Source organism: Dama dama, chromosome 11 (assembly GCF_033118175.1).
Source record: "Dama dama isolate Ldn47 chromosome 11, ASM3311817v1, whole genome shotgun sequence".
Lineage (NCBI taxonomy): Eukaryota > Metazoa > Chordata > Mammalia > Artiodactyla > Cervidae > Dama > Dama dama.
The window spans coordinates 45,492,036-45,505,343 of NC_083691.1; the positions used below are offsets into that span (position 1 = coordinate 45,492,036).

Sequence of the window (13,308 nt, forward strand, 5' to 3'; positions counted from 1 at the left end):
TTTCCCATTCTATTGTTTTCCTCTATTTCTTTGCATTGATCTCTTAGGAAGGCTTTCTTGTCTCTCTTTGTTGTTCTTTGGAACTCTGCATTCATATAGGTATATCTTTCCTTTCTTCATACCCTTTCTTTTTCTCTTCTTCTTTTGGGACCCCTATCATTTGATTGCATTGATTTGAGTTATCTCTCTTTTTTCTTGATGAGTCTGGCTAAAATTTATCAATTTTTTAATCTTTTGAAGAACTAGTTTTTAATTTATTGATCTTTGCTATTCCTTTCTTTCCTGTATTTCATTTATATCTGCTCCTATATCATGCTTTCTTTCCTTATGGCAACTTTAGGTTTTCTTGTTATTCTTTTGCCAGTTGCTTTAGATATATGTTACTTTGCTTATTTGCGATTTTATTGTTTCCTGAAGTAATATTGTATTGCTATAAACTTTCTTCAAGGAACTTCTTTTGCTGCATCCCATAGGTTTTGAACCTTGTGTTTTCATTTTCCTTGTGTCTAGGTCGTTTTTGATGCCCTCTTTGATTTCTTTAGTGGTCCATTTGTTGTTTAGTAGAATATGGCTTAGCCTCCATGTATTTGTGGTTTTTTTAAATAGTTTTTTTTTTTTTTTTGGCAGGAGGGGGGATCGGGTGGGGAACACATATAAATCCTTGGCTGATTCATGTCAATGTATGGCAAAAACCACTACAATATTGTAAAGTAATTAGCCTCCAACTAATAAAAATAAATGGAAAAAAAAATAGTTTTTTTGTAATCTATTTCTAATCTCATAGTGGTGTGATTGGATAAGTTGCTTGATAATATTTCCATTTTCCTGAATTTACTAAGGCTTGCCTTGTGGCCTAATATGTGATCAATCCTGGATAATGTTTCATGTGCACTTGAGAAGAAGGTGCAGTCTGCTGCTTTTAGGTGGAATGCTCTATAAATATCAGTAAAATCCATCTGGTCTAATGTGTGCATTTAAGTCCTGAGTTTTCTTGTTGATTTCTTGATGATCTGTCTATTGATGAAAGTGAGATATTAAAGTACCTCCATTATTTTATTGTTAGTGTTGAAGTTTCCTTGTATGACTCTGGCATTTTCTTTATGTATTTAGGTGTTCCTATGTTTGGTGTACATATATTTATAATTGTTATATTTTCTTCTTAGATTAATCTCTTGATCATTACATAATTACCTTTTTGTCTCTTACAATAGCTTTTATTTTAAAGTCTATTTTTTCTGATATGAATATTAATGCTCCAGCAGTAATATTACTGCTTTTCTGATTTCCATTTACATGGAATAGTTTCTTCCATCCTCTTACTTTCATTTTGTTTGTTTCCCTAGTTCTGGGGTCTCTCTCTTGTAGACAGCATAAATATGGGTCTTATTTTTGTAACCATTCAGGCAGTCTATGTCTTTTGGTTAGTGCATTTAATCTATTTATATTTAAGGTAATTATGTATCTATTTGCTGTTTTCATAATTGTTTTGGGTTTGTTTTTGTAAGTGTTTTTCCTTCTTTTTCTCTTCTATTGTGTTTTTATGATCATCTTTAGTTTTGCGTTTTGGTTGCTTTCTCTTTGTGTGTGTGTGTATTTATCATAGTATTTGGATTTGCTGTTCTAATGTGGTTTTCATATAGCAGTCTATATATGTCTAAGGTTTTATTTTTATGTTGCTATTCTCTTTCCTGCCTGGAGGAGCTCCTTTAGGATTTGTCACAAACCTGGCCTGATGTTGCTGGGTTTTCTTGGCTTTTGTTTGTATGTAGGGCTTTTTATTTCTCCATCAAATCCAAATGAGAGCCTTGCTTGGTACAATATTGCTGTATGTAGGCACTTCCCTTTCATCACTTTAAATATATCATGTCATTCCCTTTGCGTGTGCAGAGTTTCTGTTGAGATATCAGCAGATAAACTTACGGGAGTACGCTATTTGTCAGGTTTCACTTGCTGCTTTTAGTATAGTTTTTTTGTTTTTAATTTTCATCAGTTGGACTGTTATATTTCCTGGTTTGTCTATCATTCAGTTTATTTTGCCTTGGACTCACTGCTCTTCCTGTTGAATATTTCCTTACCATGTTAGGGAAATTTTTAGCTATTATCTCTGCAAGTATTTCCTTGGGTCCTTTCTTTCTCTCTTCCTCTTCCAGGATTCTAAATTGTAAATGTCGGTACATGCAATGTTGCCCAGAGTTCTCTTATTCTGTCTTCATTACTTTTCATTCATTTTTCTTTGTTCTATTCCTTAGTAGTGTTTCCACCATTCTGCATCTTAGGTTATTTATCCATTCTTTTTCTTCAGTTATTCTGCTATTAATTGTTTCAGTTTATATTTTCATTTGAGTTTTTCATCTCTATTTGTTTGTTCTTTAGTTCTTCTAGGTCTTTATTAAACATTTCTTATGTTCTCTAGATCTTTTCCTCCATTCTTTTTCTTAGATCCTGGATCATCTGCACTATTATTACTCTCAAATGTTTTTCTAGATGGTTATCTATATCCTCTTCATTTAGTTGTTTTTCTGGGATTTTATGCTGTTCTTTTGTCTGAGACATAATCTTCTGCCTTTTCATTTTAACTGGATTACTGTGACTGTGACTTTCATTTTTCAGGCTGCAAGAATTGCAATTCTTCTTGTTATACTGTCTGCCCTCTAGTGGATGAGGCTATCCAAGAGGCTTGTGCAAACTTCCTACAGGGATTTTTGGTGGGTAGAGCTGAGTTGGCTCTGGTGGGAGAACCATGTTCAGTAAAACTTTAATCTACTTTTCTGCTAATGGGTTAGTTCAGTTCAGTTCAGTTGCTTAGTCGTGTCAGACTCTTTGCGACCCCATGAATTGCAGCACGCCAGGCCTCCCTGTCCATCACCAACTCCCAGAGTACACTCAAACTCATGTCCATTAAGTCGGTGATGCCATCCAGCCATCTCATCTTCTGTCGTCCCCTTCTCCTCCTGCTCCCAATCCCTCCCAGCATGAAGGTCTTTTCCAATGAGTAAACTCTTTGCATTAGGTGGCCAAAGTACTGGAGTTTCAACTTCAGCATCAGTCCTTCCAATGAACACCCAGGAATGTACTTTAGGATGGGTGGTTGGATCTCCTTGCAGTCCAAGGGACTCTCAAGAGTCTTCTCCAACACCACAGTTCAAAAGCATCAATTTTTTGGTGCTCAGCTTTCTTCACAGTCCAACTCTCACATCCACACATGACCACTGGAAAAACCATAGCCTTGACTAGATGGACCTTTGTTGGCAAAGTAGTCTCTGCTTTTTTATATGTTGTCTAGGTTGGTCATAACTTTCTTTCCAAGGAGTAAGCGTCTTTTAATTTCCTGGCTGCAATCACCATCTGCAGTGATTTTGGAGCCCTCCAAAATAAAGTCTGACACTGTTTCCACTGTTTCCCCACCTATTTCCCATGAAGTGATGGGACCAGATGCCATGATTTTAGTTTTCTGAAAGTTGAGTTTTAAGCCAACTTTTTCACTCTCCTCTTTCACTTTCATCAAGAGGCTTTTTAGTTCATCTGCACTTTCTGCCATAAGGGTGGTGTCATCTGCATATCTGAGGTTATTGATATTTCTCCCAGCAATCTTGATTCCAGCTTGTGCTTCCTCCAGCCCAGCGTTTCTCATGATGTACTCTGCATATAAGTTAAATAAGCAGGGTGACAATATACAGCCTTGACGTACTTCTTTTCCTATTTGAAACCAGTCTGTTGTTCCATGTCCAGTTCTAACTGTTGCTTCCTGACCTGCATATAGGTTTCTCAAGAGGCAGGTCAGGTGGTCTGGTATTCCCATCTCTTTCAGAATTTTCCACAGTTTGTTGTGATCCACACAGTCAAAGGCTTTGGCATAGTCAATAAAGCAGAAATAGATGTTTTTCTGGAACTCTCTTGCTTTTTCAATGATCGAGCGGATGTTGGCAATTTGATCTCTGGTTCCTCTGCCTTTCCTAAAACCCGCTTGAACATCTGGAAGTTCATGGTTCATGTATTTCTGAAGCCTGGCTTGGAGAATTTTGAGCATTACTTTACTAGCGTGTGAGATGAGTGCAATTGTGTGGTAGTTTGAGCATTCTTTGGGATTGCCTTCCTTTGGGATTGGAATGGAAACTGACCTTTTCCAGTCTTGTGGCCACTGCTGAGTCTTCCAAATTTGCTGGCATATTGAGTGCAGCACTTTCACAGCATCATCTTTCAGGATTTGAAATAGCTCAACTGGAAGTCCATCACCTCCACTAGCATTGTTCGTAGTGATGCTTTCTAAGGCCCCCTTTACTTCACATCCAGGATGTCTGGCTCTAGGTGAATGATCACACCACTGTGATTATCTGGGTCGTGAAGATCTTTTTTGTGCAGTTCTGTAATTCTTGCTACCTCTTCTTAATACTTTCTGCTTCTGTTAGGTCCACACCATTTCTGTCTTTTATTGTGCCCATCTTTGCATGAAATGTTCCCTTGGTATCTCTGATTTTCTTGAAGAGATCTCTAGTCTTTCCCATTCTGTTGGTTTCCTCTATTTCTTTGCATTGATCGCTGAGGAAGGCTTTCTTATCTCTCCTTGCTATTCTTTGGAACTCTGCATTCAAATGGGATTATCTTTCCTTTTCTCCTTTGCTTTTCACTTCTCTTTTTTCACAGCTATTTGTAAGGCCTCCTCAGACGACCATTTTGCCTTTTTGCATTCTTTTTCCATGGGGATGGTCTTGATCCCTGTCTCCTGTACAATGTCATGAATCTCCATCCATAGTTCATCAGGCACTCTGTTTATCAGATCTAGTCCCTTAAATCTATTTCTCACTTCCACTGTATAGTCATAAGGGATTTGATTTATGTCATACCTGAATGGCCTAGTGGTTTTCCCGACTTTCTTCAATTTAAGTCTGAATTTGGCAATAAGGAGTTCATGATCTGAGCCATAGTCAGCTCCTGGTCTTGTTTTTGCTGACTGTATAGAGCTTCTCCATCTTTGGCTGCAAAGAATATAATCAATCTGATTTTGGTGTTGACCATCTGGTGATGTCCATGTGTAGAGTCTTCTCTTGTTTTGTTGGAAGAGGGTGTTTGCTATGACCACTGCGTTTTCTCGACAAAATTCTATTAGCCTTTGCCCTGCTTCATTCCGTATTCCAAGGCCAAATTTGCCTGTTACACCAGGTATTTCTTGACTTCCTACTTTTGCATTCCAGTCCCCTATAATGAAAAGGACATCTTTTTTGGGTGTTAGTTCTAGAAGGTCTTGTAGGTCTTCATAGAACTGTTCAACTTCAGCTTTTTCAGCGTTGCTGGTTGGGGCATAGGTTTGGATTACCGTGATATTGAATGGTTTGCCTTGGAAATGAACAGAGGTCATTCTGTCATTTTTGAGATTGCATCCAATTACTGCATTTCAGACTCTTCTTGACCATGATGGCTACTCCATTTCTTCTAATGGGTCTCCTAATGCTAAACAACTAACAGGTCTGTGTTTCCTCCCTGTTAGTTGTTTAGCCCAAAGTGACCTGTCACTGGAGCCTACAGGCTGTATGATGGGACCAATGGCAGGCTTCATGAGGGCTCATACCAGTGAGTACTACCCAGAACTGCTGCTGCCAGTGCCCTGTCCCTGCATGAGCCACAGCCACCCCTTTCATCTGCAGAAGACTCTCCAACACTAGAAAGTAGGTTTGATTCTGTCTTCTGTGGGGTCATTGCTCTTTTCCCTTTGGTCCTGGTGCACACAGATGTTTTGTGTGTCCTCCAAGTGTGAAGTCTCTGTTTTCATCAATTTTCTGGCCATCCCATAATCACATTCTGCTGGCCTTTGAAGTTAGATTCTCTGGGGATTCTTACTCCCCTTTTCATATCCCAGGATGGGAAGCCTGATATGGGGCTAAGAACCTTCACTTTAGTGGGAAAACTTTTGTGGTTCTCTAGTTTTCAGGTTCCCCACTTGGTGGTTATGGGATTGAATTTTATCATTATTGTACCACTTCTACAGTCTCATTGTGGCTTCTTCTTTCTTTTTGGATGCAAAGTATCTTTTTAGGTAGTTCTAGTGTCTTCCTGTCAGTGGTTGTTCAACAGTTACTTGTGATTTTGGTGCTGTCACAAGAGGTGAGGGCATGTCCTTCCACTCTCACATCTTCAACCAATCTTGAATTTATGCATTTTGGCTCTGTATTTGATCTTGGGTGACCTCAGAGGCTTAAAGCAGGATTTCAGTTCCCAGCCAGAGATTTAAGTCAGGTTGTAGCAGTGAGAGCACTGAATCCTAACCACTTGACCACCAGGTACCAGTGGCCAGTGACAAGGTCCTGGTCCATCGGGTTTGTAGGAATATGTTTCCACATGGAGACAGAAAGTAGTGAAATAAGAAAAGTGTTTATTAGCAGAAAAAAGAGTAGGTGTGGATAGACAAACAGGCAGGCACAGAAAGAGTTGCCAAAAGCAATTTATTGTAAATTTATACATTTAATCTGAGCTCTTATTTGTAATATATTTGCACTGAGTTTTTTCTACTCTTTGACTTTGCCAGACCATATAAAATCAAACCATCTCACATCAGATGGTCAATGAATAATGTGTGATAAGTATGCCATGCTGCAAGATACATAAGAGGCATAGGTTCAATCCCTGGGTTGGGAAGGGATTATTCTTGCTTGGAAAATTCCATGGACAGAGGAGCCCGGCTGGCTAGAGTCCATGGGGTCAAAATCATTGGACATGATTGTGTGACTGAGTCTGCACATGCTATGCTATATCTAGAAAAAAATTACATGTCAAAACCTTTGTATTATACACTGATGGAAATAAAATTAATGTAGAAGGCACCATTTTTGAATGAAGTAATGTTATATGCCAAGCACCGTGATAAGCATTCTACATGGTTTATTTGTTACAGCAGCACTTTGACTAATCCCTATCAATATTTTTATTTTAATAGCTGAGGAAGTTATAGCAAAATTCTCCATTTTTCTTAGATTTGTAAGCCTAACTGAAAAAAGCTATCTTGGTGTCTGTTATCAATATTAAAAAATATGATCTATTGAAAACAACTGATTTATATAAATAACAGCTGCTTCATGTTAGACAACCGTAGAATAGGGTAGACATCTCCTAACCCTGTTATTGACATTATGTCAAAGATTCTCCAAATTTCTGCCAACCCTGCTAATAAATGAGAGACTCCATCACATTTTTCCTTGTTTGGTAATGATTGATGGTGTTAAATGGAATAGCACTGAAAACCTTGTTAACATCAGGATATATTTAATCTATTGCTCCTCCTTGATCTCCTAAGTCACTTTGAGATATAAGGAAATTAGATTAACTTGACATGATTCATTCTTTATCCAGCCTTGTTTATTACTCCCCAGTATGAGATAGCTGCTGGTGTTCATTTAACTCTTGCCAGTTTACTTTTGATGATAAATTCTATATCCTCCCCCCCCTTTTTTTTGCATTCATATTTAGTTAAAATATGTCATTACTTTGTGATCCCTATTTTAAGTTGGGGAAAGTATAAGAGTATATTTAATTGTACTGATAGTTTTATTAAGAATTCTTAAATTTTAATTTGATGATTTTCTCAGTTTAATGTGTATAGTAAAATGTACATATGGTTCAATTAATATCTTCATTATCAGAAGCTGTTGGTCACTACCAACAAGTAAGATTTAGTCCTTATTTTTAATCTTATTTAAATTGATTTCCTTCCATTCTTGATCAAGTGCAGCATTTTTTTCCTTTCTATGTATGGATCTTTCAAGTTTGATAATTTAGCTAAATGACCATTTCAGAATTATTTTTGAGAATCCACCACATTGTTCCTTACACTAAAAGCATTGTGATGAAAACAAAATGTATAATACATCATACTTGTCTTCAAAGACCTTACAATGTTTTTAGTCAAAATAAACCAAGGATAGGTTAATATTCAGTCATCAAAGTGCATAGGGCTGTAAACCTTGATAGGAAACTTAGTCCCTTTGATGCCCTACACTCATTTTACAAATTAGGAAAAGGACACTCACTGTTCTACAGAGGGGTAGAATACAGAGGGGTAGAACAGGTGTTGAATTCTTGTGATCATTTTAAATCTTACTCATTCAAAAAGCATACCTAGAGCATGAGGCTTAGGGTGGAGCACAGACATTTATCACCTTTCTATTCATTTTCTGGCCCTATTGTCCACCAGTTGACCATATCTTTGGCCACTTGTTCAACAATGCACACTGTCTTTTCCATGACACAACTTTCTGGGTATCACTTATAGAAGTCTCCTAACCAGTCCTTCTGGATGCCAAAGGTTTAAAGATCAAGCACTATTGGGATAAAAAGAAAATCTAAGATAATAATAAATTCTAATTAAATATTTAAAAACAGAAAGCAGAACAGAGGAGAGCAATTGTGTCTCAGAAAGAGCAGACAGTAGGGGTGTGAGGACATGGTTATGAGGATGAACAGAGAGGTATGTAAATGTTTTGCCATCCCCTAGCTCCCTTGCAGAAATATGCACCCAGAATCTAATTTCCAAGTTGTCTCTGGATAATCCTTTGTTAATCTACTCTGAAGATGTCATCCTTTCAGTCAGTACTGTTCAGTTGATGTTTTCCCAAATTGGCAGCACAAAAAATGTATTAAATTAAATTAAGTAATGTAGGTAGAAAGTGTTTCACACATTTGTTGAATATAAATATAATACACTTTACTCTAGCTCTAAAAATTCTTTCTTTGCTTAGCTTTTCTGATTATATCCTAATGTAGCATTTAAAATTTTTTTTCACATTTTTAAGAAAAAGATCTTTAGTGTCTGTTTAGTTTTATACTTCTTCCTACACTTCCCTTATAGTTTGTTGTAGGGGCTGGAATGTTTTCTCATCTAGCTATCAGTAGTTTTTAATGATTTTCCTAAACTCTTATGATGCTTAGACGGCACTTCCAAGGATCATCTCCTGTGATCTCCGTTAAAGGCTTTGAAATTTACTTTCAGCACAATATACTGAAAATTTCTAATGGTCTGAAAAATGCACAGAACAACATCAAATTGAAGCAGCAGAGAGAGGAGCTCAACAAAAAGCTCCTCTCCCAAAGTTCAAAGCCCTTTTATACATTCAGCTGACTATTCATAGCAATCCTTTCTTCTACTAAGGCGTTGGAAGCAGCTTCTGAAGAATTTGCAGAGATTGCCTCATTATATCTAGCTAGGCATATTGAAAACATACAAAAAACGTCATTCTAATATTACATGTTATATTTTGCTCCCAATAGTAACCATGGAAGAATACATATATCAAACTCTGAGGTCAATGAAATTCTGGTGGTTAAATAGGTGTGAATAAAAAAAAAGTACGTTTCCTGAATATCACCTTTTTATTGCCATAATGAAAGCATGAAAGTACTTTAGAAACATTAGATATTTTTTCTGATACAAAAAAAAAAAAAAAAAAGGGAAAGGAAGAAAAAGGAAATTTCTTAAAAAATGTCACTGGTACATACACTTTTTGAAGAAAAAGGACAAAATTACTTGCATCAAAGTGATTTTCTAGATTTTACAATTATATTTGTTATTTAAAGTTGTTTCCTATACATTTGGTAATTTACCTGGTTTATTAATTTGTATTTTGTCTTTATTAGAATGATTACAATTGCAAACTATTTTGTTTCTCCCTCCCCCTGCATTTATGATAAATGAGAGATTGAATTTGCTTGAAATTTTAGGAGTTTGAGCCCAGTAAGAGCTAACTTAAATTTAATTACAACTTATCTAACCTTTTACTGTTTTTCAGTATGATATGCAATAAGGTTATTGGTAAGATAATATAAATAATGATAATACAGTTGATAGTCAAAAACATGAAGAAGGTAAAATAAGGGTCATAAACAGGAACTATTAACAACTGTTCAACATGAGTCCAAATATTCCTATCAATGGACAGATAGTAGTCATAAAATATTTGCCAGTATTTAATGATATATATTAATAATATATTTAATATGTAAAATTTGCATGATTATAAAAGGATACAATAAATCTGAAATAAAAAAGGAAGATATTGCAGAACTTAAGGTCAAAATTTTTTCATGAGGCAATAATTCCTTACAAATAATCCCTCTGAAGCTAATGGAGGCAGAGGGTTTTTTCTTTTTTATTTGAAAGGTATTTACTTTATGAAATTATGATGGTTTCTACCATACAACAACGTGAATCAGCCATTAGTAGACTCCTTCTTGAATCTTCCTTCCTCTCCTCACCCCATCCCACCCATCTAGCTTGTCACAGAGCACTGGATTGAGCTCTCTGATTGCACAGCAACTTCCCACTAGCCATCAGTTTTACACACGGTAATATATATGTTTCAATACTACTCTCTCAATTTGCCCCACCCTCTCCTTCCCCTGTGTCCACAAGTCTCTTCTCTACGTTTGCATCTCTATCAGCAGAGGAGTTTTGAAATACATCCAAAACTGGAGTTATTGTAGCTTGTCTTTTATCCATGGTCCCCAGATGCCTAATATTTCCAACATTTTTAATATTTCCAGTATTAACTTCCTGCTATGAAAGAACAGAAAACCAGTGTATTGATTCCTTTACCTCCCTTTCTCCAACCATATGATCTTATGTGTTTATCATTTTTTTTACATTAGTAAGGTTCTTAAAGTATAATTTCTACAGTTATAGGACTTTTGTCATTTTAGTGATTCATTTTTATTCTTTCTTCCATGAAAGTGAAAAAGTGAAGGTGAAGTCGCTCAGTCGTATCCGACTCATTGAGATCCCATGGACTGTAGCTCGCCAGGCTCTTTCGTCCATGGGATTATCCAGGCAAGAGTACTGGAGTGGGCTGCCATTTTCTTCTTCAGAGGATCTTCCCGACCCAGGGATCGAACCCGGGTCTCCTGCATTATAGGCAGACGCTTTACCGTCTGAGCCACCAGGGATGTCTTTCCTCCATAACAGGCTTCATAATTTCGATAATCATGAATCTGTCACACAAGTGCTCAATAAATACTTCTTTTCCCTTTCCTTCCCACTGATAATACCGAGTGATTTGTTCTATTACAGATCAGATTTTTTACTGGTTTTACTTTTTTAAGCTAATCTTTACTCTTCCAGTGATTTCTCTGAGTCAATAGGTGGACATTTATATCTCTCTGAATATATTATGATGAATCATTAGAATTCTTTTTTCTCTGTGTCACATATAAGATTTGTGTGTGCAACAAAAACGCAAATCATTACTATTTTTTGTTACTCACATAAAATGCATTCCAAAGGGAGGGAGGAGAGAAATCTAAATTATGATGATTTAAAAGAACGTTCACTTCCCAGGCAACATACCAGGAAGATTATTTCACTGTAGCATAAAAATGACTGATGACCTTGTAGAAATATATCATCTAAATATTTTGTCTTTGCAAAGTCCATATTAATATGACTAGTAAACATTTGGGATTTATATTATGCTTGATAAACTGAAGCATCATAAAAATAAACCGCATAGCTGATCTTCATTTTAGAAATGAATAAAAGGAATAAAATATGAAATACAGGAGGTTTTATATGACATTTTTGCATAGTTTAGAATTTTATTTTGAAGCAATACTTTTGCAAGAAAAATTGCATCCACACAGAAGTGACATATCTTTTGATAATTATTGCTCCCCTCAATTCCAAGTTTTGTAGCATCAATAGAAGAAACAATAGTAACATACATTTCTAATGTTTTTATCTTCTGTGGGCACACAGATTTTCAATAAATGTGATTTTAGCAAATGTAATGTTCATCTTTGCAGTATACACAAAAAATGGTAAGATAATTATAATAAACAAGTGGTAGGAAAATCATACTGATCACAGCTTTAAAATGATTTTAAAGGCCAAATAAGATGTCCTAGAATAAATTATGACACAATCTAAGACTTTTATTTCTAGTTAAAGATAGAGAAGACTAAGGAATGGGCAAACTAGAAACAAAACCCATAGAAAAGGGAAAATAAAACACACACACACACATACACAAATGTATAAACACAGGTGCACACATCCAAGTATATTTTTAGGTTTTCAAATAAAATTTAAAAATATCACATGTATTTTTGTAATATCTCTCAATTAAACATGTCCAAAATGATAACATCAGCAATAAATCAAGTAAATCACAATACATTTTACATATTTAAACTACCAAAGAGTCTTTGATATACAAATAACAGTATTCATGTACTCTTGTAAATTTTGCTAACTGTTCACTATTGGAAAATTTTAGTATTTTCAATGCCTTCTAAATTTTTGGAATTCTGAATTTTTGCTGTTAGTTCAATGAATGCCCTTTTCTGAAACTTTCTTATGTGCAAATCAATGCTATTTTACTTAGTCATATAATGGTAGTCACCATTTGTTTTATTAAATACTTAGCTTTTACTGAGAATTCATGAAATGAGAAAAGCATAAACATTTAGAAATAATTTACAACAAAATATCAATCCATATCAGAAAATTCTATGAAATTCTGATTTTGTCTAGCATTCCTTGTGTTGAAAAATTTCTGGATATTTTCTGAGCAGATAAGACTTTTCTGACAGAATAAAATAATATGACATGTTTATAGTTCAGTGTGAAACTCTTACAAATTGTACTCATGTCTAAGATAATTTTGTGCTAGTTAGATTAACCTCAGGTTTAAAATCTCTGCATTTCTTGTAGGGCCAAAATTTTCCTCCCTAAATTTAAGCCATGAGCCAAAACTCTTTCTGCTTCAACTGGTTATTAAAAGAAAATGTTTTTTTATTTTTTAAAACTTTTTATTTTGTATTGAGATGTAGTCAATTAACAAGTGTTATGGTAGTTTCAGGTGAACAGGGAAGGGACTCAGCCAAAGTAAGTTATTAAAAAAAAAAACCACTCCACTTTTAATGTCATAGCTGTGAATTAAAACCACATGGAGAGACAGTACTACTGTGGACAGTAGAGTTCCGATTTCTGAGGGAATCTACAATCAATCAAGGGCTTGTGAGGCTATAAAGCACATCTCCTTCTGCCAAAGATGGTTAAATAGCTACCAGGAAATCCCTGGCATTTTCCCCATAGAAATGTTCCAAGTAACAAACAGTTGAAGCACAACATAGACAAGAAACATAGAAGTGGATCTTGACTATTTGTGACTGGGGAAAAAAAAATCCAGTTTGTGAGACTCTACAATTTTGTGTGGGCATTACAGACGTAGTAATTAGAGCCATTTCTATTATTTCATTTACCCCTTACATTTCTTTTAAAATGTTTAACATTAAAACAGAACTAGATTTAACCATGGGGTGTTTATAAAT

General features: G+C 35.6%; 1 non-coding gene across 1 annotated transcript; it reads right to left on the bottom strand.

The window, feature by feature from the left end:
• Positions 1 to 10,851: 10,851 nt before the first annotated feature.
• Positions 10,852 to 10,923, bottom strand: TRNAY-AUA (transfer RNA tyrosine (anticodon AUA)). Its single transcript has one exon. It is a non-coding gene; the product is annotated as a tRNA-Tyr (tRNA).
• Positions 10,924 to 13,308: the final 2,385 nt, after the last annotated feature.